Below are 6,501 nucleotides of genomic sequence, written 5' to 3'. Positions count from 1 at the left end.
TATTTACTTTTCTGCACACCAATATCTCTACCTGTACATGACCATCTGATCATTTATCACCCCAGTGTTAATCTGCAAAATTGTATTATTCGCCTACCTCCTCATGCCTTTTGCACACATTGTATATAGACTGCCCATTTTTTTTTTTTCTCTACTGTGTTATTGACTTGTTAATTGTTTACTCCATGTGTAACTCTGTGTTCTCTGTTCACACTGCTATGCTTTATCTTGGCCAGGTCGCAGTTGCAAATGAGAACTTGTTCTCAACTAGCCTACCTGGTTAAATAAAGGTGAAATAAAATAAATAAATAAAAATCTGACATTGTGACATCAGTGTTACATGAGAGTTTCTTGTCATTGTTACATGACAGTTTCTTGTCATTGTTTACATGACAGTAGGTTGTCGTAAGACAAGGCTGCATGAAGTGTGAACTGGAGTTTTCTTGGATCCATAAAACAATGTGCTTTTGGAGAATGTGGGCATCGATCCCACTACCTCACGCGTGCAAAGCATTTGAGCTAATTCCCCAGGCGTTTGGAATTTCCGAAAGAAGCAACCAAGAGGGTCCAGTCTTGTCAGGCTATGCTGTTGGTGTACTTGTTTGTTGACGTGCCAGCACTTGCAGAGGCTCGGTGCATTTCAACAATTGAGCAAAGTAGCAAATGGCCGGTTAGCTCAGTTGGTTAGAGTGTGGTGCTAATAACGCCAAGGTAATGGGTTCGATCCCCATACTGGCTATTATCTACATGTTGAGTGTCAAATTATGAGTCACATGCATGTGAATTGTCAAGGGTGCCACAGAATTATGCTGAGTGAATTGCAGGAATACCTCAGTTGGGAGAGCGTTAGACTGAAGATCTAAAGGTCCCTGGTTCGATCCTGGGATTCAGCATCTGTATTTGTTCTTTCTTTATGCTCTGGCTTCAAGGAAACTTTCCACAGCTTTGTTTGTGGGCCTCAATGGTGTGTGCTACGTTGCTCCTCTGAAAGTAAGTAATGTCTTGCTTTTTCATCTGACATTTTGACATCAGTGTTACATTAAAGTTGCTTGTCATTGCTACATGACAGTAGGTTGTCGTAAGACAAGGCTGCATGAAGTGTGAACTGCAGCTTTCTTGGATCCACAAAAAAATGTGTTTTTGGGGAATGTGGGCATCGATCCCACTACCTATAGCATGCTAAGCAAACACAATACCAATTGATAAAATTCCCCAGCTGTTTGGAATTGCCACAAGGAGCAACCAAGAGTGTCCAGTCTTGTCAGGCTATGCTGTTGGTGGACTTGTTAGTTTGCGCTCCAGCACTTGCAGAGGCTCGGTGCATCTCAACAATTGTGCTCTGTAGCCAGCGGGCGGTTAGCTCAGTTGGTTAGAGTGTGTGATACGCTGCTCTCTGAAAGTAAGTAATGTCTTTCTTTTTCATCTGACATTGTGACATCAGTGTTACATGAGAGTTTCTTGTCATTGTTACATGACAGTTTCTTGTCATTGTTTACATACCTTAAGGGAAGATTTCGCAGTTGCTGTATGGTTAGTGAGAAAGTCCATATTGAAAATGTACGGTCCCTTACTAGACGTCCAAATCGTTTGTAAAATTCACGGACGGCGTCGGGCCGAGCGCCAGGGCCGGACCTACCAGGAAGTCATCAAATGAACTTTGTCGGACATTCGGTTTCCGTTTACAAAAATAATAAGATGTTGGTCATTTTCCGCTGTCCCGGAAATTCCCACAAGAGGGCATAAGCAATCATATTGCTATTGGACAAAACATAACGATTCACGACGGGGCCTTATCTCGAAAACTGAAAATATTTCGAAGCCGAAACTCGGTGAGCGTAGGGGGGGGCATAATGGGTAGTTGGCCCCGAACAAGATGGCGTCTGGGCCTCAACGGTTTTTGAGTTATGGCCATTTATCTGGGATTAAAGGTCCAAAATGAAAATAGAGAAATTATTTTTCCACTTCACGTCAAAGTCAAGGAGCCTCCGGTGTCAATAAAAAAAGAACCAGCCATTTATCTATCGTCATTTAAGAGAAATCGTACAACGAGAGATTGGTGATGTTCACGGATAGGTGTTTTTTTTTCAACGGTTACAGATCCAGTTGCAGGGTGTTCTTACGAATCTTTTTAAAGTGTGCTGCGGAGCTCTGCGAGATTTCTGTGTCATTTGCTTTTGGGTGACAGTGAGAGAACCGTTAAGGTGAGAAGCACAAATCGACCTCAGGAACGTACCTGAGGTCCTCCCGATCCGTGCAAGCCTAACCTTGACCGTGTAGCATTAACCTCAGACGACAGGTTGGAGCGAGCCGGTCGCATCCGCGCTTCGGTCTGCAGGTTGTATAACTTTTTCATTACATTTCATTACATTTCATTATAGTACAACGGTCTGATTTGTCTAATCTTAGCAATTTCTTCTTAGCTAGCTACATAGTCGTCGTTGTATCAAAGATAATTGCGTAATTATCGTATTTCGTCGTCTCCTATCTGCCCAACACGTTCACCGTCTACCGTAGCACTGTAGTAACTATCACACTCAACTGAACGACTTGATTAGTGTAGTGTTAGCTAGCTACATAGTTGTCTTTGCTGTCTTCGTATCCAAGATAATTGTGTAGTTTAGAGTATGGAGTCTTAGAGTGATAATTGCGTTATTATCGTATTTCGTCGTCCTCCTATCTGCCTAGCAGCTAGCCAGCTAGCATACGTTCACCGGCTACCGTAGCACTGTAGTAACTATCACACTCAACTGAACGACTTGATTAGTGTAGTATTAGCTAGCTACATAGTTGTCTTTGCTGTCTTCGTATCCAAGATAATTGTGTAGTTTAGAGTGTGTAGTCTTAGAGTGATTATCTTAATTCACCGAGGTTAGCTAGCCAGCTATTTTGTCGTCCCTTAACGTAGGAGACACTCCTAGCTAGCCAATAGCCAGCCAACGTCTACTGAATAGAACTTTCGCATTCCGGTCGCATTCCGCTTCGCTCCACAGGTAGTATCACATTTTCATTTCATTTCATTACAGTCCCAACGGTGTGATTTGTTTGATCGTAGCTAGCTACATAGCTAGCTACATAGCCGTCTTTGTTTCAAAGATAATGGTGTGTAGTCTAGAGCGATTTTCTAGGTTAGCTAGCCAGCTATTGTCGTTCTCCTAACGCAGCGTAAGTAACCAACACTGCTAGCTAGCCAGCTAGCTCCCGAAAAGCATTGTAGAAACTTCACACTCAACGGTACGACTTGATTAGGGTAGTGTCAACAACGCAGCTAGCCTACCCCAGCAGTACTGTATCATTTGAATCATTTTAGTCAATTAGATTCTTGCTACGTAAGCTTAACTTTCTGAACATTCGAGACGTGTAGTCCACTTGTCATTCCAATCTCCTCTGCATTAGCGTAGCCTCTTCTCTAGCCTGTCAACTATGTGTCTGTCTATCCCTGTTCTCTCCTCTCTGCACAGACCATACAAACGCTCCACACGCATGGCCGCGGCCACCCTAATCTGGTGGTCCCAGCGCGCGCACGACCCACGTGGAGTTCCAGGTCTCCGGTAGCCTCTGGAACTGCCGATCTGCGGCCAACAAGGCAGAGTTCATCTCAGCCTATGCCTCCCTCCAGTCCCTCGACTTCTTGGCTCTGACGGAAACATGGATCACCACAGACAACACCGCTACTCCTACTGCTCTCTCTTCGTCCGCCCACGTGCTCTCGCACACCCCGAGCTTCTGGTCAGCGGGGTGGTGGCACCGGGATCCTCATCTCTCCCAAGTGGTCATTCTCTCTTTCTCCCCTTACCCATCTGTCTATCGCCTCCTTTGAATTCCATGCTGTCACAGTTACCAGCCCTTTCAAGCTTAACATCCTTATCATTTATCGCCCTCCAGGTTCCCTCGGAGAGTTCATCAATGAGCTTGATGCCTTGATAAGCTCCTTTCCTGAGGACGGCTCACCTCTCACAGTTCTGGGCGACTTTAACCTCCCACGTCTACCTTTGACTCATTCCTCTCTGCCTCCTTCTTTCCACTCCTCTCCTCTTTTGACCTCACCCTCTCACCTTCCCCCTACTCACAAGGCAGGCAATTCATCGACCTCATCTTTACTGGATGCTGTTCCTCCACTAACCTCATTGCAACTCCCCTCCAAGTCTCCGACCACTACCTTGTATCCTTTTCCCTCTCGCTCTCATCCAACACTTCCCTGCCCCTACTCGGATGGTATCGCGCCGTCCCAACCTTCGCTCTCTCTCCCCCGCTACTCTCTCCTCTTCCATCCTATCATCTCTTCCCTCTGCTCAAACCTTCTCCAACCTATCTCCTGATTCTGCCTCCTCAACCCTCCTCTCCTCCCTTTCTGCATCCTTTGACTCTCTATGTCCCCTATCCTCCAGGCCGGCTCGGTCCTCCCCTCCCGCTCCGTGGCTCGACACTCATTGCGAGCTCACAGAACAGGGCTCCGGGCAGCCGAGCGGAAATGGAGGAAAACTCGCCTCCCTGCGGACCTGGCATCCCTTTCACTCCCTCCTCTCTACATTTTCCTCCTCTGTCTCTGCTGCTAAAGCCACTTTCTACCACTCTAAATTCCAAGCATCTGCCTCTAACCCTAGGAAGCTCTTTGCCACCTTCTCCTCCCTCTTGAATCCTCCTCCCCCTCCCCCCTCCTCCCTCTCTGCAGATGACTTCGTCAACCATTTTGAAAAAGAAGGTCCGACATCATCCGATCCTCGTTTGCTAAGTCAACGACACCGCTGGTTCTGCTCACACTGCCCTACCCTGTGCTCTGACCTCTTTCTCCCCTCTCTCTCCAGATGACATCTCGCGTCTTGTGACGGCCGGCCGCCCAACAACCTGCCCGCTTGACCCTATCCCCTCCTCTCTTCTCCAGACCATCTCCGGTGACCTTCTCCCTTACCTCACCTCGCTCATCAACTCATCCCTGACCGCTGGCTACGTCCCTCCTGTCTTCAAGAGAGCGAGAGTTGCACCCCTTCTGAAAAAACCTACACTCGATCCCTCCGATGTCAACAACTACAGACCAGTATCCCTTCTTTTTTTCTCTCCAAAACTCTTGAACGTGCCGTCCTTGGCCAGCTCTCCCGCTATCTCTCTCAGAATGACCTTCTTGATCCAAATCAGTCAGGTTTCAAGACTAGTCATTCAACTGAGACTGCTCTTCTCTGTATCACGGAGGCGCTCCGCACTGCTAAAGCTAACTCTCTCTCTCTGCTCTCATCCTTCTAGACCTATCGGCTGCCTTCGATACTGTGAACCATGAGATCCTCCTCTCCACCCTCTCCGAGTTGGGCATCTCCGGCGCGGCCCACGCTTGATTGCGTCTACCTGACAGGTCGCTCCTACCAGGTGGCGTGGCGACGTGCTCTCACCACTGGTGTCCCCCAGGGCTCTGTTCTAGGCCCTCTCCTATTCTCGCTATACACCAAGTCACTTGGCTCTGTCATAACCTCACATGGTCTCTCCTATCATTGCTATGCAGACGACACACAATTAATCTTCTCCTTTCCCCTTCTGACGACCAGGTGGCGAATCGCATCTCTGCCTGTCTGGCAGACATATCCAGTGTGGATGACGGATCATCACCTCAGCTGAACCTCGGCAAGACGGGCTGCTCTTCCTCCCGGGGGAAGGACTGCCCGTTCCATGATCTCGCCATCACGGTTGACAACTCCATTGTGTCCTCGTCCCAGAGCGCTAAGAACCTTGGCGTGATCCTGGACAACACCTGTCGTTCTCAAATAACATCAAGGCGGTGGCCCGTTCCTGTAGGTTCATGCTCTACAACATCCGCAGAGTGCGACCCTGCCTCACACAGGAAGCGGGCGCAGGTCTAATCCAGGCACTTGTCATCTCCCGTCTGGATTACTGCAGCTTCGCTGTTGGCTGGGCTCCCTGCCTGTGCCATTAAACCCTACAACTCATCCAGAACGCCGCAGCCCGTCTGGTGTTCCAGCCTTCCCAAGTTCTCTCCGTCACACCCCGCTCCTCCGCTCTCTCCACTGGCTTCCAGTTGAAGCTCGCATCCGCTACAAGACCATGGTGCTTGCCTACGGAGCTGTGAGGGGAACGGCACCTCAGTACCTCTAGGCTCTGATCAGGCCCTACACCCAAACAAGGGCACTGCGTTCATCCACCTCTGGCCTGCTCGCCTCCCTACCACTGAGGAAGTACAGTTCCCGCTCAGCCCAGTCAAAACTGTTCGCTGCTCTGGCCCCCAATGGTGGAACAAACTCCCTCACGACGCCAGGACAGCGGAGTCAATCACCACCTTCCGGAGACACCTGAAACCCCACCTCTTTAAGGAATACCTAGGATAGGATAAAGTAATCCTTCTCCCCCTCCCCCTCCCTCCCCCCCCCCCCCTTAAAATACCTAGATGCACTATTGTAAAGTGGCTGTTCCACTGGATGTCATAAGGTGAAAGCACCAATTTGTAAGTCGCTCTGGATAAGAGCGTCTGCTAAATGACTTAAATGTAAAATGTAAATGTAA

General features: G+C 48.5%; 1 non-coding gene across 1 annotated transcript; it reads left to right on the top strand.

Annotated features, from left to right (window-relative positions):
- The first annotated feature begins 665 nt into the window (after positions 1-665).
- On the top strand, positions 666-739 carry trnai-aau (transfer RNA isoleucine (anticodon AAU)). Its single transcript has one exon. It is a non-coding gene; the product is annotated as a tRNA-Ile (tRNA).
- Positions 740-6,501: the final 5,762 nt, after the last annotated feature.

The sequence above is a fragment of the Oncorhynchus nerka genome, unplaced genomic scaffold (assembly GCF_034236695.1).
Source record: "Oncorhynchus nerka isolate Pitt River unplaced genomic scaffold, Oner_Uvic_2.0 unplaced_scaffold_1421, whole genome shotgun sequence".
NCBI lineage: Eukaryota > Metazoa > Chordata > Actinopteri > Salmoniformes > Salmonidae > Oncorhynchus > Oncorhynchus nerka.
This window is presented reverse-complemented; position numbering and strand designations above follow the sequence as displayed.